Below are 23,607 nucleotides of genomic sequence, written 5' to 3' on the forward strand. Positions count from 1 at the left end.
TTCCCCTTCCTGTGCAGGTCATAAGCTAATGAGCCCAGAAGATGTTACTGGCATTTGTTTCCCTTTTGCTCATCTGCTGACAGCGCGGCACGGGGAGCTCTCGCTGGCACAGAAGCCTGGCCTGCAAACTTTGGCTCAGCAGCTGTGCTGCACACCACAGGGTCTTCAGCTGCCTGGGAGGGGTGCTCTGTGCACAAGGTTAGGCTCTGCATTCGGTTAGGCTTGCTTGCACCTAAACTAACCGCACTAGGGAATGTGGTCCTAGCTGAAGGCTGGATGTGTACACGTTGCATTACAGGCTGCGGAGCCACTTTATCCTCTCCTCCACCTTGCGTGCAAAGACTGAGATGGCTGAACCGTGGAGAATAATCCCTTGATGCTTGTGGGATTATTCACATTTACAGTCAGGCCCCTGCAGCACCTCCTGTGCTGGTGTGCTGGTCTGTGCTGAGAGCCTTGAGAGGCCAGCATGGTACAAACACTGACAAGCGATACTGAAGTACGGTGCAGATTCATTGCTGAATCTTGTTGAAATTGCCTTTGTGTTTCTGAGGGCGTAGTGCTTACTGATGCTGTCTTGTCTGTGCGGGTTAACCAGGAAATTTAGATCTAGGAAAACCAGCAAATGTTCCCTTTTGTACCCTCTGCTGTTGCACAGTCTGCTCTTCTGGTTTGTATCTTGAGTTTTTACGGCTCTGCCCAGCTCACCACTGTTTCTACAGTCTCCAGAGGAGAGATGAGGAAAGAAAACAAATTAATCGTTTAGTGAAAAATTTGACCTGAGTGTTACTGTGATGATTAACCCTAATGCTTCAAAAGCTTCAACATAACTTCATTTGCCAGTAGGTTACTCTGCAATACAGGTCTTCATGCAGACTTTGTGCCAGTTAAAAAGCTGGTTGTGGTTTTGTATCTCGTAGGTGATACAGAGATTTTTGTAAAAACTGGTGTTATTTCTTACAATATTTTTAAGAAACTTGGTGTTACTGGATTTAAACAAAACTACCCTTTGGTTGGGCTGACACTACAAAATGGGTTTGTCTGTTTTATCTGGGGAATCATAACCTTGAATCTTGACTTAGCTGACAGGAGCCAAAGAGCTGTGTCTCAAGGTCTGAAGTGACAATGAATCTACATTCAAGTATCCTAGGCTTGTCTTGATTTATACGCTGTCTTCCTTGCATAAATGATGGCTGTTTTCTTGGTGTTCTGGCAGTAAGTGAGATCAGTCCAATAGCCAGTCTTCAGAATGGGGGTTGGCTGTTCAAAATTAGAAGAGGAAAGCATGAGTGCATGTACAATGTATTTTTGTCATGCCTTAAAATTCAGTCTCCCCATGGAGCCCAGTCAGGTTTGGTGACTATGTGCTTTTGATCTAGGAAAAAAAAAAAAGTTACAAATACAGATGGGGATATGAAGGGTGGGAGATAAGGGGTGGAGGGGGGAACGAGAAAAGGCATGCCAGCTAGTGCAGCTGCAGGTTTTGAGCTTTGTAGGAACTGAAGCAAGGCTGTAGGCTGTCAGCACAAGTGAAAAGCCAGAAAAGATCTGACAGACATAAACATGACTGCTTTCTTCAGCTGTAGAAGTGCAAAGGAACAAACATAGATCTTGACATACATCTTCCTCCTCCTTAGATAGTTACAAAATATAGGAGTAATCATCAAGTTTTATAACCCATCAAAGCCCAGCTCGGTTGGATAACAGAGAAATATTAGTTGGCTCCAACTGTGTAAACCTTATATTTGGGAGATAATTAGAAATATCAGAAAACTTACTGTGGCTGTCTAAGTGGAGAATATTATGTTTTGTTGTCAGAAATTTTAAGTAAGCTGGTGGCACAGCTACTTGAAATTCTGGGGTGGTTTGCATGTTGCAGTGAATGTGCACAATTTTGCAAACTGCTGTTATGCAAAGGCTGAGATCACCAGTAACACGCAGGATTTCTTGACTTTGATTCCATGACCCTTCCATGTGTGAAGAGGGTCTCCTGTGTATTGAAACAAGCCATTTCCCTACTCCTGGAAATCTTAACTTCAGCAATGGAAAAAAACGCCACCACCTTGAAGGTAGATAAGTGTAGATCCTGTATCTTTACTCCAGCTTGATATTAGTCTTTCTCACTTTGCCATTTAAAAAAAAATGACACAAGTGGGATTCCTAAAAGAAAAGAAGAGAACTTAGTTCCAACCCACTTATCTCCTTAGGGTGAAATAAGGAGGAGATAACCTGATTAGATGAAGGACATGTCAGTTGAAAACGTGATGTTTCCTACTTGAAGAATTTTAAAACATTGGACTTCATTTAAGTATGGAAAACTGGCTTTCCCTTCAGGAAGCGTTCGCTCCCTGCTGCTCTGCAAAAACAGTGGAAAAGAGAAATCTTTTCAAGTCAATGTTTCCACTGTAAATAGAAAAAGAACTAGTTTCCATTTTCCTTTCTGTTGTTATTGCTGGGGATCTCAAGAATCCCTATTTTCTTTTCCCAAGTGAAGCCCACAAGGTGACCAGATAAAAAGTAAAAAAAAGGTTTGTGGGGAGAGAAAAAGAATGAGAAGAGGGAAGAGAGAGGAAATATTTGGACTTCGTGAATCAAAGGAGTAAACACATTTCTGTGGTGTATGTCTCTTGGAAATGTTTGTGTGCTTAAGAATCTCTTTGAAACACCCTCTTCAGTAGTTGCCTTCAGTAATGCATGGCAAGCCCCCCGTGGGTGAGAGGAGCAGCCCTTCCCTGTGTGCTGCCTTCTCAGTGACCAAGAGCCCTTTCTTCTTCCTCTCTCCGGACACATGCTTAGTTACACTTGTTTTTAATGTAACTGAGGTAGATAAAAAAACTTGGGACATAGATGTGAAAAATGACTCATATCTGTATTCAAAGAATCCTTTCTTTAGTAATTGTGTTCCTTTTTTTAGTGAGTAGTGTGGATCCAGAGCATAACTGTAGCCTGCGTGGCCAGGACCTGGCATATGAGAGGAGGTAGAGAAAGTTGTTGCATTAGTAATTCTGCCTGTCAATGTTCATGAAAACTTGTTTTAAAAACAAGCACATACCCACATATCTTACTTGTGGTTTCAAAGTGCCCCTTTGGTTAAGGAAGTCAAGGGAGAGAGAGAAGCTTTTCAATGTCTTATTAGCAGGGCAGTAGTGTCCAAATTGCCACTCTGCTAGGAAAAAGTATGAGCAAGACATTTATTTCTAAATTATTCTTGGTGGAGAAGGTCTTAAAGAGTAAAGAAATGCAGTTACACTGTTGATTAATTAGCCCAGTGCTGTAATTATTGTGAAATAACTTTCTTTCTTTCCCTGTTTTAGTCGCACATGGTGGTTTTACTGGTACTACAGAAACCCTGATTATATTACCCTGGCATTCTCAGGGACTGTTAAGCAGGAGTCTTCTCTTTTTTGCTCTAAAACTCATCTAAATGGAAAACACATTGTCTTCATTATATGCCAGTGTTGAATGAACAGAGTTGCCATAGCAACAGCCATCTGAGGCCTTGCTGATTTCAGGCCAGTGAATGGGGTAGACAAACAAAGTACCTTCAAAACCAGAAGGGAACAATTGCTATTCATTCAAGCCAGGTTTAAGATCAGCAAATGTCTTTAGCAAAAGAAATGCAGATAAGAAAGTATCAGACATGGCCAGAGAAGAATAACAGCAAATTATCATAATCTTAAACTTTCCTGCCTGGTAGTATAGCATGAAAGATGATTCTTAAGGTAAAAAAAAATATAAAATAAAAAAATTAGAGCTGAAGAGACAAACCACAGTCTGCCCACAACCTGGGATAGCAGTGTCAGTCTTAGGAGTTTGTGTGGAGTGTCTGCAGCACCAGCAGTCGGGCAACAAGCTCCTGAAGGACAGGTCGGGTGGGGCAGGGCAGGTATGGCCGGAGTGCCCATGGCAAAGGTGGCCACATTCCTACTCGGGAGGAACACTCTGCTGTAGCAGCTCATGCTGAGGGGGGACACAGTGTCTTGTGTGTCCAAGGCCGCTATCAAAGAGCTAAATGACTTCTGTCATGAGCCTCCACAGATTATTCAGCAGTGCCTGAAGGTAGTCAGGAGCCCTGATATGTTTGTTTCACCATTTTGTTGCTCCTGAAAGAATGTGATAGGCAGCTTTACGTATGACATGGTTGACATATTCAACATAAAACCCGGTTAGACTTAATATATATTCACATAAAACGCCAAGAAACTGACTGTGAAATGTTTGCCTTGAATTAGAGATGAGACGTGCATATGTGAGTTTGCCTGGTATGTGTAATTGTATTTTCCTTCTCCTTAGTCCTACACAAAAATTTAAGTAATAATTTTATGACTAAAGTGCTGTTTCTGATCTCAGTGTTGTCTAACGTGTAGAGACACAAAGAGGCAGAGGCAAGAAAATGAGCACGTGCAGGTTGCTTATTGTGTTGGCAGTGGGCATAAAGGTGTCTTGAGAGCAGTGGGGCGATGAAAAGCTCTCTCCTGGCCCCTGCATCGGATTTGACAATAAATGTCATGTGCAGAGGCTGTATGCCAAACAGTCCACACAGCAACGAGAGGGAAAGGGCAGGAGCAGGTTCAGGAGTGGGATTGCTTATGGGAGGCTGTGCTTTTACCTACATGAGCACTCTGGTTTGGAGGCTCAAGTGATCAGCTGGATTGCTGAATCCCTCTCTGGGAGGTCCTGGAGAAATTCTTCTGTGTATTTGTTTTTGTATGTTAGGTAGCTCAAAAAAAAAAAAAGGCAAGTTGCAACTTAGTTACAACATAAGACCCACAACTTGCTACTGTCTCGGCACATTAGTGGTGTGATAATGTAAACTGTGTGCTCTGCCAGCTGGGGAGTTGGAGCCACGGTGCCCTTGTGAGAGAGCGAGCAAACCCCTCGCTAATAATAGGAAAATTGTTATCGTGGGAAGCTGGTCTTGAAGATGGAGTCTGTCAAACTTCACCTGTTTACACTACTCTGTTTTATATACCCTGTGTCTGTGAAGGAAGGGTTATAGTAATTAGTGATCAGTTGCAAATGTCAAGGAGATGTTTAAACAGTGGTGTAACACTGGCAATATGTATCACTGATAATATAGTGTGTTTTCAGGCTGTTCACAAAGGCATATTCCCGTGTTAATCACTCTTACAAAATGGGAATGATGTCACAAGGTGAATGACTAACTCCTAAAGTTTCTGGTAATACAATGAATTTAGGTGGTGTTGCGGTATTTTTTTTTTTTATTCTCAGAATGGGGAAAAATACTTAAAGTACAAGGCTGTTTCACGTAGAAGTTACATGAGTTTGGACTGAGGAAATATTTGGAGGATAATGCTGAAACACTGGAAGATAAAACACAGATCACCTCACCTTGAATAAAAACTTATTTTCTGTCTGGTTGTGAATAGACAGAATAGACAAGATTTAAATCGTGGCAACAAAAGTATTAGTCAGAAGGAGGAAGAAAATTAAAGATTGACATATTGAGTGTAGAAGACAACTAAGTGGGGGGAGGGGGAGAATATGAAGTAGGGAATAGTATGGAGGTCAGTACATCTTTTGGTCTCTCTTCATAGCATAAGAACAAAGATGGCTTTGCTGAATCTGAAAGGCAAGAGACAAACACATCTAACACAAACGATGAACAATATAGAAAATGCTGTCTTTGCAAGGCCAAGATGGTAGGCGGACTCAGAAAGTAGCAATTAATTTTATCTGTGTATGTTTGTAAGTCTTTTTATTTTATATACACACACCAATTTCAGTTTCCACATTAGTTCTATTAGATTTTTCTCCTTTTTAGCAAAACACTAAACATAATGAAGTTGTGTCTCAAATGTAGATAGCAAAAGTTTCTCACTTCTATAATGGAAGGCTATTAGTAGATTGTCAGCTGTAGCCTTCAATAGGTGTGGCTCTGATTGCTCTGAAGATACAATGCTGCAAGACCTTTCTCTCTGGTTTTGTTTATGGAAGTTGCCAAGAGGCACACATAAATGAAGGGATTTGTTTTCTTGTTGATGTTACTATTATTATTCTGTGAAAGCACAGTGTGTTCTAAGGCTTTGGATCCCCTTCTATCTAATGTCACAGTGATCCACAGCTGTCTGTACAGCTTTGTAGACAGACTAGAACTTGCCCTGTTTTACAGTGTTATCAATTAGCAGTCTAGTGAGCACTGGGCCTCGTGAGACTTTTGGGGGACTGGCTGTGGGCAGTTCAGACATGTATTTCCATTTATATTTTATGAGAAGTTTGAATGGATTTGATGTGTTTATCAGCAAACATTTGTACATTTTTCTCGGGCCGTGATTAATGATGTGTTTCTCTTCTACTTTCAGGGAATTAACAGTGATTTTAAGAGTTGGTTTTTAACCTAAGTTAACTTTTAACATAAGTTTTACCTAACAGGCTCTAGAGGCAAGGTGTGTAAGTTGGTGCATATGGAATTGTGGTTCAGTCAGTTGTGATTACTAGACCAGGGTTACAGCTTTCAGATATTTCAGCATAACTGCGGGGTTTGTTTTGGGCCTGTCTCCGCACCTCTCATACAAAGTGTTGGTCCTATCACAAAGCTGCACCAAGAACCAGCATACCTCATCTCTTTCATCATCATTTGCACATCCTGGGAGAAGTTACACATTTAGTCATGGAAGATAGGTGAAATCCATGGGCTGGCTGTCCTGTGTTCTAGACCATACCATTGCTCGTGATGTGAGCTTGGAAACTGGAAACATTTAAGGTACCTCAACAATGGTGGTTATACAGCACAGTTAGAGCCTTCCTTTTCCAAAGCTTTCCTCTCCCTTCTGTATAAATGGTTACCAGGGTTCAGCATGTGGTTTCTGTGTCCTCAGCAGTTCATGCTTTTTACTTGTGTTTTCTGGTGTTAGTACCTCAGGGAGATTAAGCATCATCTAATACAAAGGCAGAGTGCAAAGAAGTAGTGTAATAGGTTGAGCACGTGGGTAAGATGATGGATGTGTGCCTTGGAAGTAGTCATTAGACAGATATTTCATTTTCCTGTGAGGCATCTTAGATATGGAGCTTATAATTCAGTAGCTTCACTGAAAAATTACTTGACTAGATAAAATAGTTATGGGCAGCATTTGTGTACTCTCCTTTTTTCAATTTTTAATGGGGAATTAGATACCAGATTTTAGAATGTTTAGAATGTTTTAGTGCTTTAGGTAATGAGCAGCAAGAATATTAAAAAGAATACTTAGAGTAGTTATGAATGTTAGAGGTTTCTCCTTCTTTTGCTAAATATGACCTAGAGAATGAAGTCAATGATTCTTTTTAGCAAACCTTGCAGAGTACGTTTCAAAAGGCATAGCAAGCAAAACAATCCAAACCATGGCAGTGAGATCACTTGTATGTCCTTATTGCAGTGACATTCTCATTTGGTTGCCTTGCTGCTTTTGTAGGGTTCAGTGGTTTCCATGTTGCAGTGCAGTGCACTCAATCCTGTGGCCACTCAGGAGGAGTGTGCAGAGAGAAGCCCTTTCTGAAGAAGAAGGGGCCCGGCTAAAGCATCATCATCAAACTTTAGTTGAAATAGAAGAAAGTTGCTCCTAACTCTTCAAAACAGACTGCTGTGTCCAGTCCCCAGGAACCTCGTAATAGGAAGAGTTATTTCCCATCAATTGCACTACAACCTTCAAGTCTGATGAAAGAAAATAATTGGAGTAGGAATTGTTTTCTTTCTACCTTAAGCAAATATAGTTTACTTGGGTGTGTATCAGTGCAGGGTGAGAATTACATAAGCTGCAATTTATTGTGACTTGGTAAAGCGACTAACAACAAGTTCCTGTGTCCTTCTCTTGTTGTTTTGTTGATATTTTTTTATTTTTCAAACAACTTTGTGAATGAGAATTTTTGCTTTGTTTTTTGTTTCAAGTATTCATGTTTATTAATATTCATATTTGTGAATTATGGAAAGCATCCAAAGACATGCTCCAAATAAGATAGCAGTGAGAAACAGTGGGAGTTGCAGGGTAGAAAAGAGCACTCTTGTGTTTCCCAAAGTGATGTTGAAAGGTGTTGTTGTGTACGATGACAAGGAGAAATATCTGATTTCGGAAAATATCTGATTTGTGACAATTTTAATACGGGAATTGTTGGGCAAGCCAGAGTTAGCTCCTCCTCCTTGGACAAACCTCATGCTCCTGTTAATGTTCCCAAAGATACATATGTATGTACATGCTTTAAATTGCATGGAGCCCAGATTATCTCTCCTGGCAGGGAGAAATGAGTTACTATCTGTACAGAATTTTCCAAAGCTGATGCTTCAAGCTATCTTCTCTGTGCATCTGACATATTCCTGCTTCATTGTTGACTCCAGCACAACACTTAGTGTGAGAATCAAAACAAGGTAATTATCATCGGATTTCAGTGGACCTAAGTGGAAGTAAAAAGTATATGTATGTGTACTGGGAAGAAAAACATTTTGAAATAAGAAATACAATTGTACATAAAGGAACTTAAACAGCAGAATAAAAACTAAGAAGAGTTTCTTATCAGTATAAATAGTGTAGTTAAGATAGCTCTACTAACACTATTTATTTGCAAATATCAAATTCTGCAAGAAGAGAAAAAAATGCGGATTCCCTTTTGTTTATGATAATATCAGTAAAACCCAGTGCACCTTCGCAGTGCTGTCACTAGTAATATCAATGCTTTAAAGCCCGGATGACTTTTCAAGCCTATTGCATGACACATACTAGCACTGTGTGAAATATCCCTGGTGTGGCTGTAGCCACGTTTGCTGCTTGTCCAGCTGGAGGACCTGAAATCTTCTCAACATTTAGAAGGATACTGATATTTAGCAGCGCAGTTGCATAAGCCCAAGATGTGCATATGCTTCTGTATAGCTCCAGCTGATGCTAAAGAAAATGGGAACCAGTCTGATAGCTAAATTTAAATCAAATTATAAATAATTTCATTCAATTCTGTTTCCATTTAAAAAATAATTTGGTTCAGTGATAGGCATGTGACTGCAAGCCCTGAAGACTGAAATGCTCTTTATCCAGACGTACAACTGCCTCGACCCTTATCTAGAGGGACTCTTTAATCTGTTAATTTAGTTTTTATGTCCATTCAGTTCTTGACCTCTCTGATTCAACTTCCAGTTAGTAACACTCATGATGGTTGTTCCTGTGATGGAGACACCTGCCCATTAACACTTGGACTGAGCTGAACAACCTTTCTCTTCTCATCTAGGCCACTAAACAGGCAGATGGTAACAACATTTGGTCACCACTGATTGGGCTTGCATTTGAACTCTTGACCTAAATGTGAAGGCCACTGTATCTTATTAGGCATATGAGCCATCAAATTTAGTTTTAGTTTTGATACGTAGCTTAGGATGTGTGTGAAGTCAAACACCTCACAGATATGTGAAGAAAAGGAAGACATTTCTCCTCCATCTGTTCCTTCTTCTATTGTTTTATGTTATAGTTAACTCTGTCAATTCTTCATGTTAGCAGCCTCTTGTTTAAAGAGTGTCATGTTAGTAAAAATTAACTATCAAAAAAAACATACTCCAAGATCCCATCTCAGGAACAATTCTTCAATTTTTTTTTTCTGTTGTAAAATACAGTCTTTCCCCTTCTCTCTCTTTCTCTGTTTTGTACTCTTCATATTGTTGCTGTCATTTTTGCTTACAGAATTAGTAAGCAGTTTTTCTGAGAGATGGTTTCTCCTAGTAAAAAGTGACCCCTGTGATTCTCTTGTTATACACTCTCTGACTTGCACGCCTACAACACAACATGACTTTTTCTTTGGTGGTCTTATACCTATTGATCTCTTCAAGTTTAGTGTGTGTGTAACTATCAGTATTCAGTACTGTACCACTACTTTCTGTGGCCTCTAATACGTAATTTTTTCTCTGTCCCTCTTCTCTTTATTTGTAAAACTGTATGGTTTTTGAAGGCCAAAGGATTATGGTTTCCCACTTTTTTCTTGAAAACCTCAGTCAAACAGGTTTGGGGAAAGTGGAAAGTAGTGTTGCTACTAATACATGACTTCTGAAGTATGGCTGTCTTTCTATTTAGATGTAGCAAAGATGGATATGCAAGTTATTTATCCCTACAAAGAACTGCCATCATGAGCTGACCAAAAAAGGTCTGTAATAAGTTAGAAATTACCCTGAGGCTTACACTGCAAGCACTGCTACCAGGCACACTTGAAGATTCACAGTTGCTTTGAGTTGCTGATGGATCAGTTTTATAGTATGAAACAACAGGATGCAGAGTTTCTCAGTCTGCCTGCTTGATCATGTGTACTTCACTTCATCTGCTCAGGTGGTGTCTGGATCTCTCCATTTAGGTATCATTTCCAGTTTAGTAATTTTAATCTTCTGAATGTGAACAACAGAATAAAGCAGGTTGTAAGATGAGAGGCGAGCATTTCAAAGCATATAATAAGAGGGCAAATATTGTTAGATGAGTTTGTGTTTGATGTCTGTTCATTAAACTCTTGCTCATGTTAACTAACACTATGTCTGAGCCTAGGTGTTCTCCCCTGCTGAGCAAACACCCGTCCTGTAGGGCTTCAGTGGGTACCTGATGGGGCTTTGCCGGAGTTCTGGGGTTTCCCTGACCAGCCTCTCAGTGACAGTTCTCTGGCCCCTCAGCATTGCACAAACACACGCAGTCTGCTCATGCTGTCCCATACTCGATGTTGCATTATGGTAAGAATGTTGCAGTAATTATACTCCCAGTAGATCAGACCACCTATGAAGACGAAGCGCTTCCTCACAAGTGTTAGCCTGACATACTCCCTGTGGAATCTCACTAGAGGGCACTCCTGGTTTTAGCATTAAAAAATTCTCCTAACGACTTGATTTTCTTTGCTGGTACTGGGGCAAGCTACTTGAGTGGCTTTGGAGACTCCACCACTGAGATTGATAAACCTTTGAAAGAAAATTGTCTCACAAAAAGGAGGTCTTGGGTGTTGCTTTCATAGGAAAAAGAGAACTGAGCCTTAAAAGTTGTAAGTGTAAATGTTATGGAGACATCTCGAGCTGGAAGATTTGGATTTGTTATTTTCTGATCCTTTTTTTTTCCAAAAAAAATTTGAGATCTGGAATTACTAGCTATATTTGTGATAGAGATGCCTATAACAGATGAGGGAATTTTTGATGATTTCTCACACTGAGCATACTATCTGAACTGTTATGTTTACACTGAGCAAGGACTCGGCCTTCTTACTTTGTTAATAATTATTACAGTTGAATTCATTACAGGAATAACCAAAACTTGGTGGACAGAAATTCATGGAAGAATGAGACCAAGTTGCTAAATTCTGGAGGGAACAGATCCAGTCTTGTAGCTCATCTTAAATCATGACTAAGGGAAAACAGGAGGTTTAGAGTGCCATTAGTGGATATACCAATTTTTTTGGAAACAAATTTTGAGCTTTCAGACTCAGTAGGAACTGATAAACAATGGAGCCTTTTTTTTTTTTTTTTGGTTTAATAATGCTGTTCATCCAGATGTCAGTAATGAGGTAAAACTGTATCACCTTGATTGCCCAGTGGTTGGTGATCAGTGCAGAGCCGAGGAGTGCTTTGTGAGCAGCAGTTGTGTGCTGCAGGCTGCCTTTGCAGGAGCCCCGAGCCATCTGAAGAGCAGAGATGCACAAGGACAGCTGACCAGGCAGCCACCAGCAAATGAGAACTGCGAGCCTTATGTTAGCAAAGGTGAGATGAGGTGGTGGCCTGTGTTGTTCCTGGGAATTCATGACATGCCTGCATGTCCCGGGCAGGGTGATAAGGAAGGTGTGTGGAAGAGATTTGCAATTCTGTTTACTTTCAAAGTCGTAAATCAGTATCACTCTCCTCTATTAAGGCCATACCAGGGTAAACAAGAATGTGCTAATAGTCTTGCCCAAAATGTCATGGGTTTTGTGCTCTGTTTAAAAATTTGTTTTAGAATAAATTCTCTGATAAAGACAAAGAGCCTGGGTAATCTCAGAGTTTTGTAATTTTTTTTTTTTAATAATTAAAGTTGGTATTACATCATACTGGACTGTAGGCTTGTATTCTTTCTGGGTATTCATTTTAGTGAGCTTTTGTAATTTGGCTTCATGCATGGCTGAGAGAGATGTATTTAATTTAAAGAAAACACTTGTATTACAATATACTTCATGTAGATACTTTTATGTTACCTGTGTGATTGGTCTAATTGAGTAGTTCATAATTTTTATGTATCTATTCCCATATCACCCTGGGAAAGTGTGTTTTATTCCATTGCTGTTAAACAAGTGCATAGAAAACCTATGACTTTCCCAGGCTTCCATGGGAGAAGTGACTGGGAAGTTGAATGCACCTTCCCAAATCCCTCCAGATAATGGAAAAAATTCTCCCATTTTATTATGTATGAAACATACGTGCATTTGTACATGTTAGTGTAGAGAATGAGGCTTATATAAATTTCTGAATATATTACATAAATTATCCATTTCTACAAAACTCAAACCTGTGGAGAGGTCTCTTCATATTTATTTTTAATGATTTTTGGAAGAGTGTTCTTACATTTTACTAATGGGCAAGTAGAATGTACAATGCCATATTTACATACAATTTACAATTAAATATAGGCCTTATTAATTATGTAGGAAACACTTATCATATTTTTGTAGTGAGAAGCCAAGGATCATGTAACAATTAAGGACTCTCATTTCAGATCCTTTTAATTCTGCCCAAATTAAAGTTAATGCATTTTTTAACATTAGCCCACAATTTCAGAAATGTCAAGGAAATAAAGTTTCATTTTCAAAAATGACGCTGGGACTAAAGAGTCTGCATCATCCTCCAAGTTAATGAAGACTGGCTTCTTAAGAAATTATCTAGACTTGCTCTATAATCAATGGACAGAAATAGGTATTTCCAGAGAGCAATTTATGCCACTCATTTTTGGCATTTGTCTTAGCATAGGACAAATTGCCCTCTGAAAGTACTGCTCAGTGTTGACTGTTGATGGAACCTGGATGATTAGCTCAGGCTAAAGCCTCTTTAGGATATGGCTAATACTAAGAATCAAGACCAAAGTCAATGGTCCTTTTGCTAAAGTAGGAGAAAAATCACTAACCAAACCAGAAGTTTCTTTTATGTCCCTTTTTTTTTCTTTTTTTTTTTTTTAGGTATTTGTTTATTTGTTTGTTCTCTGTGACGAAATCTCCAAGGAACCTAAAAGGATGAGTCAACCATATAGCTATATTCTAATTAAATAAAATAAATTCTTTTACTATTTTTGAAAACTTTACTTGCTCTTAAAAGCTTTTTTTACACCACCATATAGAAATGGAGGGCTAGTACTTTCTACCATGGGCTAAAATGTTGAGGAGAATTTGAGCTGTGTTTGTTTGGTTTTTTTAATTGTTGTTGGATTTCGGATGTGTCATCATACATTACAAAAAAAAAGAAAACTTTTTTGATTCTATAAAACACAAAATGCAGGGATCTATCCACATCATACACATTTTAGCAACACGTGTTAGATGCCTGTTCCAAAATGGAAGCCAGAGATGATGGTAGATCTGTGTGTTCTGTAACCCAGTCCCTACAGAACTAAATTAATTACACAGTTCAGCAAGTACTAGCTTTACAGACCAAGTTAGATGTCCTGTGGTTTCTTCTGAAGGGCAGCTTTTAGGGTTTTTTAGCTGTTGTGGTATTTGTGTGTAAATTTGAAAGTAAAATTACTTTTGCTACTGATTAGTTTTTCTTCCTTTTGTATTGGACAGAATATTTATTGTTTGCATTTTCTAGTAATGCTTGAAATTAATTTCTTAACTCCATTTCTCAGTGCACAATCCATGGCCATACTGCTCAAAGAAAGAGAACTATTCATTTTTAGCTGAGACTACAGAGCACATAAAGGTTTTTTCATAAATTCAGGTTTGTTTTTTTAAAAGCCACTGGCACATGTGCATTTACTTTGACTACTGTTTAAATAGTTTAGGTAACCAGCTCAAACCTTACATAATTATCTATGTAGTACTCAAATTGTAGTAGCATAAAGCAGTATGCTCTTTTGCTGTATTTAATTTTTCAGTAGAACCATATCATTAATTCAATTTTTTTCCCACTGGAACTTCAGTTACTCCATGTGCATTTTATTTATATTTTGAGGTTCCTATGATTTTTTATAAACAAAGGTTTTAGAATTTTAAGGAATGAAAAGCTTTTAGTAGTTTGACTGTCATAATTCACCTGTAAAAATATGGATTCTTTACTTTTCCCAAATGACTTCAAAGGAAAACTTGCTCAACCCATGAGACAGAATTCTGGAGGTGCTGCAAACTCAGTCACGGATTTGGTAATCTCTTGATGGTTGTTTGGAGAGTTAGGGCTTTTTTTTTTTTTTTATCAGGCAATCAGCCTGATAATAAAGATTGTGCAGTCAGAAACACCACACAGAAGGTAACTACTCTGTTCATGGTACGTCTCAATTTTCTGCAGAGGTATCAATAGTTAAAGAAGCCTTGCTGTTGTTTTTGTAAGTGAATACAGCTGCAATGTAGAGATGAAGTATGTGCTGAAAAACATAGGCCCTTTGCATAGTAATTTTTCTTTCTCAAATTTTAAGTGCTAGAACTGCTTTTTATCATGGATTTTATAGCTCTCTTTTATTGTGCATTTTCTGGTGTTAGTTTTAGGAGGAGATATCCCTACCTCTGACTTTTAAGTATCAGATGAAGAGCATCATTTGCATCACAGTGAGAGCTACTGGAAGGAAAAAAGATTACAAATTGTGAAGAATTGGTGTTGAAAAAACAATGTTGGTTGATGAAGAACAGTAAATACTGGAATACTGGGGGGGGGTGAGGAGGTGCCCTTGAAAGCAGAGGAGGAATTCTTCATGACTGAGAGCATCTTTGTAAAAATTAGATTTTGTATTTCTATTGATCAGAGTAAGCTGGATAGTTCTAGGGATAATTAAACCTGGGACAGAGAGGCAGCTTTATGGTATTGTTCCCAGTTCATTTTTCACCAAAAATCATTATATTAAAAGTAAATATTTACACCTATGTTCAATACTTCTGTTGGGGAACATAGATCTGTAGTAACAGAGTTATTTTGAGACCCAAGCAAACAGGAATTGCATTTCCCTGCAGATTTTGGACAGAAACCAGTAGTAAATTATCTGGCTATATGTACTTTATGCAAAGCATCAGTAATTAAGAATCATAAAAGGCTGTGGCCTGTGTCTTCGACCGTGGTTTATACTACTGGATTTGTCAGTGTTTAGATTTTCAAGCTGAAACATCTTAAAAACACTGATTTGAGAAAGCAGAGAGCACCTGTCTTTTGAGGATGAGTCATGTTAAAAAATTTGGATACTTGAACTCGTTCAATATTTCTGATTTTTTGCCCTGGTCTGAGCAGCAGTTAGATGTGTACTTGGTTATAGACAAGCTACTTTACCCTGCTAAAATTTCTGCAACTGTTTTAAGGAGGAAAAGTTCTAGCACAGTTGCTAGTAGAATCACCATGAGCATTTTTATAGGCTTCTTTTAAGTGCAGACAATGTTTTCTGGTTAATATTTTGAATATTTGATGCAAAAATGTAAATTACTAAAATACTCTGCATCAGGTCTTCCATTTAGCATTATCCTTTCACACTGCGGAGTAAACTAATGAATTACAGCATGATTACATAGCACATAATTAACTTTGTAATTAATATGCAACTGCCACTTAAACTAAAGTACTGCTTATAAAGATGTACGGCAACAGTAAATCACAGGTCAGAAGTAGCACTTTGGAATTTTCAAAAGAATGAGGGTAAATGCAGAATCACTTACAGCAGCAAAGTAAGTTAATTAAAAAGCAGATTAATTGTGAATGTCCTGTTTAATTTTAAATACCTTTGCTATTTCTTTTCCCTGAAGAAAGAACAAATTTAAAGCCTAACTTATTCATTGTTTTCTTAGATGACATATTTAAAAATTAGCAGTGGTTTAGCTTTAAACTATCCTGGTTGAGATTAGGATTTGGTTAGTATTCCTTTCTTGTCTTGGTGCATAGAAGGGTAGCGTGAAACCAACAGCTTTTTAGTTTGAATTAATTCCAGCTTTCTGCCATGGTCTTTTTTCTTCACATCAAGTCAGTGAAACAAAGTTAGTCAGACCAACTCCATCCTTTGTTCTGCTGATTTATATTTTTTACTTGTGTTTTTTAAGGAAGATGAGGATTTGTGCTGTGCTATTGGAACCAAAGAAGAATGAGGCAAGGCTTAAGTTCAGATACTTCAAACAAATGTTTTTTGCAGCAACTGCCCACAGTTGGTGGTACCACCCCAGTGGTGCTAAGGCTGAAGGCCCTCATGCAAACTGATCGTGTGCTTCCAAAGGCATCTGAAGTGGCACATCAGTAAAATTGCATGTCCTGCTGCAGGTTTCCGAAGTATTAGCTGGAGACCTGTCCTTTCCCATATCCTTTTCCTTTCTGTCTGTCTCTATGTGAAATTATGTTGACAATGGCAGGGAAGTAAAATCCCAGTGTAGGTGTGGCTATCCTGCCCTGGTTCAGACTGTTCTTGTTTGATGGAAAGCACCATTTAAAATGGTACCAAACATAGTGTGCCAGAGGTTTTGGTTTTTTTCAAGTAGAAGTGAACACATTTTGGAGAACTCTGTACCCGAGGCCATGGGAAACTAAGTGTTAGAGGTCTTCAACACCTTTCTGACCATTTGAAGGTGATGCAATACAGGAACCAGACCCTGCAAGAGTATCGGATGCTGTTGCATGTATTCAGTGCTTCGGTGTAGGCTCCTTGGTTGACTTGATCTACTATTGGATGTATCCTGCTTAGTGTCTGGTTAAAAGAAATTAAACAGGATATATGTCACAATCAGTAGGAAATGGCTACCCTAAGCACGTAATGCATCTTTTAAAGGAATTAATAAGTTTTGTTAATGTCTCTTTTGCAAACCAAACTAATTTTTCGTGTTCAGCAATGCATGACAAACAGCTCTAACTTCAGAGCCTCTGTTTCTGAAACGCTTTGATTTGTGTATTCAGTATTCATGGTGCTCAGTATATTGTTGGTTGCTTCATCCACATGATGCTATTTTTTTTCTTTTTAAATGGCTAGCTGAAACTTCTGACCTGGAACAAAGAGTGATAGATGCCTCACAGTTACTCTTCATTCTGGATAAATAATCATTCAGGCATAATTGTGTGCATCTCTCAGTACTCATGAATACCTACTGCCTGCTTGAATAGCTGGGAGGGAATATACATTGCCCCTACAAATCCTTCAGAGTTGGCTTCTGCTTGTACTATGTTTAGGAAAAAGAAAAGCCCACAAAGCAAACAACACTACACAAACACACACACACACAAAAACAAACTGAAAAGCCGGCAAGAAAAACAACCAAACAAAAAATCAAAAACCAAGAATTCTTTGGTTTCTGTTTGCTGACTACATTTTTCTTCATTGATCAGCTTGCTCAACAAGCTAAGTACTATGAAAATTAAAATGTAAGAATAAGCATCCTGAGTTACTCTTCAAGAATAAGAAAAATTATTGGAAGTAGGGTATGCACCATAAATGGAATCTAACCTAATGGAAGTTAGAGGGAGGTTTGTTGTTTGAGTTTCCTGTGTCACTTAGTGGTTCATAATGTGAGAAACAGGTCAGTTTTATGATCATTGGATTTTTGCTTTAGTGGCTCAAAAGGGAAATGAAGCTTTAGGGAGGTGTCTTGTTCTGAAAATGATGTGTGGTACATTCTTAGAGGTTCAGTTCTAGGCATTATGAACAGATGCTTCTGAACTAATCTCAAATGTCACATTTCATGCATAAACCCTGGGGGATTAACAATATCAGGATTCCCTGAAAGTATTCCTGGAGGTTTAACTTAATACTCTCTCCCAGGGAAGTGTCCCACCTACTAACTTGATGAATACTTCAGGCCTTCCCAAAGGCCTTCTCTGTAATGCCAATCCAAATAAGGCCAGAGGAGAGATGACACAGGCAATATATTGCAAAGCAGTGGAGCTTTGAGGTGGCAGGTAAAAATCATGTGGCACAGAAAAGTTGCAGTGGTCTCAACAGAAGCAATATCATGAATTGGTTTTACATTAAAAATGGAGAATCATCAACATCTCTACTAGATGGAACAATCACAGCTCCTAATTATGATTGAGTTAGTTGTAACAGTTGGGAGAAATGCAGATGATTTAAAATATAAAAAAGTTAATCTCCTGTCTAGCAAATGCCCACTTTTTTAGTTTAAATATTTCAACGACTATTCAGAAAAGCTCTTATTTAAAAGTAATAATAATTTAAAACCTCTCCCATTGTGTAGAAATTGTGATGGATGCTTTGATAAACTCTGTCGAGGAATTGACAGCTATGTTTTTAACATACCAACCATTTTTCTTTCACTTGTAATATATATTATAAGTCAAATGAAGAAAAACAGAAAAAATACATCCTTAAGCCTCTGTTAGAATGAGTTCCTGCCTAAACAGAAGATAAGGGAGGGAGTTTTGCTGCAGTTTTCTTCCATCCACGTGGATGTTTTTGCGATGAGGTTATAATATATGTTAACGTTATGCTGACATGGACAGCCCTAGCCAATAGGTTAAAATTGTTAGGTAGTTTGTCTTTTTGACAGATCTTGTCTCCATGTCTAGCAATTTATATGACCTTCCAACTCTGATATTTTCCTTGCCAGTGTGTGTCCTAAACGACTCCCTTTTACATATCGGCCCCGCTTCGTTCTTGGAGACTGACAAGGCAGCCCGTGCTTCGCTGAACCTGTGAGGGGACCCACTGGGTCACTGTCAGTGCTAACTGCTGCTTTATTGTGTTGAGTGTTAAATTGCTTGTTCAATTCTTGGACATGTTTTGTTAAATGAATGTTTTAAACCAATTTAGAAATTCAATTTCTTGCAGGTAGAGACGTGGCAATATGATGTATCAAACAAAATGTATCATATTTCCCTGTATTTTCCCCTTATAATTTAGTTCATGGGATGATTCATAAAAACCTAGGTCAAAGCTTAGGCATGTTCTGCGTCATAGATGAATTAAACTGCAGAATAAAATCCCTGTTTCTGGAACAAATCTGCTAAGTATCACTTATGTCAACTTTTCTCCTGTGTTCCATAACACTTAGGATTTGTTGTTTGATCTTGCAAGAAAGCATTTACATGAGTTTGTAATAGAATTTCTTTCTTCCCTAGCATTTCATCCTGTTACATGTGGTGAATGTGTGCTTATGTATGTATTCGTATGTGTTGATTTAATCAATGCCTTATAAAGAGCAGATCACTTGGCTTTCAGAAGGAAAGAGGCTTATTAAAAATTTTTATGCTGGTGAATTGGCTTTTCACAGGCCAGTCAGAAAGCTCTTGGGAACTTTGCTGCTGGGACCCCTCAGAGGTTTTCTTCCCAAAGCTGTATAATAGCACTGCAGGTGCTATGCAGTCCACTAGGAATTCTTGACTTTATAGCAGGTGTGATGTATTAAAAGCACTTGCATTATGATTGTGAGGTTTAAAGAAACTTGATTTGAAAGTAATGTAAACCAGTCCTTTCTAGAGTTTTAAACAAGTCCAAAGCAGAAAAGACAGCAGCTCTGATAGACTGAGTCTGAATGGGTGGCAGCAAAAAACTAATTTACAACCTTAGATGTACTTGAGAGACTTGAATAAATGAGAGTCATCCTAGGAAGCAGATCTCTAAATTGGTTTAAAACCATTTTAGAGAATGAATCTGTATTCCTAATATCACCTAGAAGTAGAATAGGACAATCTACAGTATTTTTTAACATCATGTGCTTCTCGTAATAGACAAAGAAGGAAAGACTTAGGTGTTAGGACACTGTCTAGGGCTTATGTGAAAGGTTCAAAATTGCCTATGTTGTCATCTTGGACAAGTCACCTAGAGAACATGCAGCTGGGCTCCTGCAATGTATCTCTGCTGTAGTAGAGAGCTAGTTTGGGTCCCTAGAATAAGGTTGACCTTTGATTGAAATAGCTTTCCCTTTACCATTTTTGAAAAGTATATGATTTTGTTGCTCAGCAGTGGAAGTAAGTCAGAGTGTTGCTATATAATGTCATACATATCCCCCTAAATTTTTTCAGGCCTATTGAAGCCAGTAAAAACAGAAATTTATGTGCAAACTAGGTCCCTTCTCATGAGAAGTAAAATGGAAAGAAGCTTGAAAATAGGCAGCATGTTCAATGGATTTGCAACACTTGCAGGTGATAGAACATCATCATTCTGGGGAACCAAGATCTACTGTCCTTTGACTGTTATCAGGGGATGTATTCAGGGACTGAATTGATCTTACAAGGAACTAATGCATAATACTTTTACAGTTAGAGAACTGGCATTTTAGAGTTTCCATTTATTTGTTTCTTTGTTGTTAATGAACCCACGACTGAATTCATGAAGGTGCTTAATAAATACTGATCTTTTTACTGAAAATCATACGAAGATAATTATATTACATTAATGATTGCAAAGGAAAGTGATTAACGTTGCTTAACTTATGCTCTACAAACTTTGTGGCAGGGTCTTTTTTTCTTTTTTTTTTTTTTTTTTTTCCAAATGAAGTTCAATCCTCATATTTTTTGTGTCTTTCTGAACAGGCCCGGGTCTCCAATTCTTCAGATTAGGGTTCTGTCTATACATAGCATGGCTTTCTTCTTGTTTGTGCTTACAGCTTCCTTTCTGAACAAAATCTTGTGCATGCCCTGATTTTGTCCTGCCATACAGTTAGTCATAATACCTAGTATATAATACCTCTGTATTTGAGCTGGTAAGAGAAAGTTGTCAAATAATTCTTATTCTTCTAAAGAAGAGAAGTAGTTGTTACAAAGAACTGAGAAATCATACTTTATCCTGTGATATTTCGTAGAAGTATTTTGTCCTGTCTATGGACAAATGGCTATCCCATTTACCTCTACATCTCCAGTATTTGTACAAACCTGTAAAAAGGTTGGTGAGTTTTGTTCTCTTAGACTTTTCTTTTAAAATTATTATTGTTTCCCGCATCTGACTTAAGGACTTGTTAAATTATTGCTTCTTTGCTGTTTCCCAGTAGCCAAGAAGTCAGCTGTTGGAGGAAGACATTTACGTGGCTGTTTGCTTGCTTCTTATGCTTTGTACAGTCAGAACGGTGAAATTACAAGCTGGGAAGTGTAGAGATAAAAGACAGAGCACTGCATTATTTAGTAGTTTACTGTCTGCAGTTTTGAATACCACCATCACCTTAGGAGGAAAAACTGTGACTACCTAGGTCTTACCTATGCTGTCTGTCAGCTGGTTAAGGGAGTAGAAGTTTCCTTACTCAGGACTGGTGAGTGTCTAAATGTACTGTAAAGGACAGCAGAGCCAGGTTCAATTTATGACCTATGGGAAAGGAAGGAAAGGATGGCTCAAAGAAGTCCTTAATTTGAAATAGTGCAAGTTAGTGACATAGCTTTTTGGTTGGGAAGGAAGAGCTGCTCTTTACTGTATAACTCCTTCTTCATGGGTTGGGGTATGTCAAGTGAAGCAAAACCAGAAAAAATTAACACTCTCACATCTGGTACTGTCTGAATTGTTTCCCTTGTCCCAGATAGGATGGGAGCAAACGGGCTCCTCCTGCAAAATGGCTTGTTTCTTGCCATCCTGTCCTTTCCTTTTATATCCCTGCCTGGATCAGCCGTGCGATAAGCAGGAACCTTTTTTAATCCTGTAATGTGGCATACCGAGCAGCTAGACTTTATAAAACATGAACCATCTTTCAAAAGATATCCTTCCAAATTTCAGGTCTAATGAACTCCAGTTGCTTGGGGGGGGAGAGAAAGGTGCGAAAATGTGGCTGCTTAAGGATGACAAAAATCAAGAGTAAAAGACAAGGAGATGTTGGATAGAAAAGAGTTTTATTCTCTGCAAGGTTTGAAACTGTCACAACAACATGTCTCTCGAGTTCATCAGAACCTTTTCAAAGGAGACACTTGTTTCGTTTTCAGGGGAGCTGAGTGTTGTTTCAAATGAGACTCCACACGGACTTCTGCCTGCTGAAGGCTTTGCAGTGTGGCTGCTCTGCCATCTTTGTATGCGTGTCGCCAGCACATCACATTTGATCACAATGAAAGTCACTCTGGAGTACATCTAATCAGGCAGGGCTTCAGAAAAACTTGAAGGCTATAAAGCTGACCTCTGGAGTCTGTAGTGTTGCCGTTGGGAGCAAAGAAGAGAAGTGTGGAGCTTTCTGAGGTCTGTTCCACTGTGTCATAATAACCATTTAAACAAAAAATAAGAAAAGAAGGATGTGAGTAGAAGAAAATACCATCTGGACTTAAACTGCTTTTATCCAGATGTCACCTGGATGTACAGTCTAAGTTTATCAAGTTATTTCTGTATTTTGAAGTCTGGCTGAATGTTGGAAATGTTGTCTCGAAATTTCAGGAAGGGTAATAGATGTTTTATCCTTAAATTATAGTAATACATACATTAAAGATTTTACTCTATCACTTTTCATTGTTCTTATTAAACTAGCTTGTAGTAGCCCCAGTCTGAATTGTGATTTGCGTTAGGCACTTTATGTGTATTTGGTGGAGATAACATCTACCCCGAGGAGCTCTCGATGTAATTGGAAAGCCAGAGAAGCCGAAGAAAGGAAGCTTTGGTGGTGGAGAAGAGCTCAGGTCTCTATTCACAGGGCCAGCTTTGTCCTGCAGTTATGGGAAAAAGCTTCTGGGCATATACTTTGTAGTAATGACGGTGGTATGAAAAATGCAAGACAGACTAAGTGTCTTAATTTATGGACTGCACTATAAATAATTCATTAGCAATAGTGTTTCTGTTTACATTGTCTGTAACATAAACGGGAAGTCTGCTTGCTTCAGTTTGTAAGGCAGTTGTCGCTCATAAGTTGTCAGGCTCGCTCCTGGCCTGTTCCAGTCGAAACAGCAGTGGGGATGACGGGAACTGTGCCTCCTCTTCTTAACAGGGGATGCCACACTGGTTCCTAGTCTTTTCAGTTGAGGTAGCTTTTGTTCAGGCCCAGTTTAGCATTTGTATAGTTGCTGCTTTCAAATACTTGAGAGGATTTTAAAAAATCTGCTCCAGATCTATGTTGTGTTCTGCCAAATGCCATTTCAGCTTTGCTCGTGCTATCACCTGAGGGTGATAGTGGAGGTACAGCTAACAGAGATCTGTGCTCTCAGAAGAAATGCTACTGAAACCTGTTCCTGACTATCCCAAGAGGTTTGTTTGTGAATTGAGCAAGTGACAGATCTTTAATCATGGAATTCATCAAACCTTTGAAAACTAAGTTGTCTCTTAAGATTCTTAGTAAAAAAGAAACTTATTTCATGGTAAGGGTAAAATTCTCTTTATTTGCCTGTAAAGTAGGTTTGGGACACTGGCAATTCTCAGAGACCAGTTTCTAGATATAAAGGTCCTCTCAAATGATAAGATAGTGAGAAAACAGAATGGGGCAGTGCAGAGGATCACGGATATTTCAGTTTAAATCTTTCTTGAAGGCAGCAGGCTTTGTTGTGTAAAGCTCCTGCAGTGTTTTGTCTTCTAGGTGTGTAGAAGAATTTCTACCTTAGTGGAATTATGAGCACTTAGCATGAAAAGCATGACTATATTACAGATG

At 38.6% G+C, this 23,607-nt stretch overlaps 1 protein-coding gene across 5 annotated transcripts in view; it reads left to right on the forward strand.

The window, feature by feature from the left end:
- ZMIZ1 (zinc finger MIZ-type containing 1) overlaps positions 1 to 23,607 on the forward strand; it is a 298,803-nt gene that overhangs the window by 107,111 nt on the left and 168,085 nt on the right. Inside the window, exon 1 of one of the 5 annotated variants that reach the window (XM_027699956.1) lies at positions 174 to 198. The exons of the other annotated variants lie outside the window; for them this stretch is intronic. The gene's annotated coding sequence lies outside the window, so the exon portion shown is untranslated. Of the gene's footprint in view, positions 1 to 173; positions 199 to 23,607 lie in introns of those variants that run through there. 5 annotated transcript variants of the gene reach the window in all.

The sequence above is a fragment of the Neopelma chrysocephalum genome, unplaced genomic scaffold, assembly GCF_003984885.1.
Source record: "Neopelma chrysocephalum unplaced genomic scaffold, ASM398488v2 Primary Assembly neopelma1_143, whole genome shotgun sequence".
In the NCBI taxonomy this organism is placed as follows: Eukaryota; Metazoa; Chordata; class Aves; order Passeriformes; family Pipridae; genus Neopelma; species Neopelma chrysocephalum.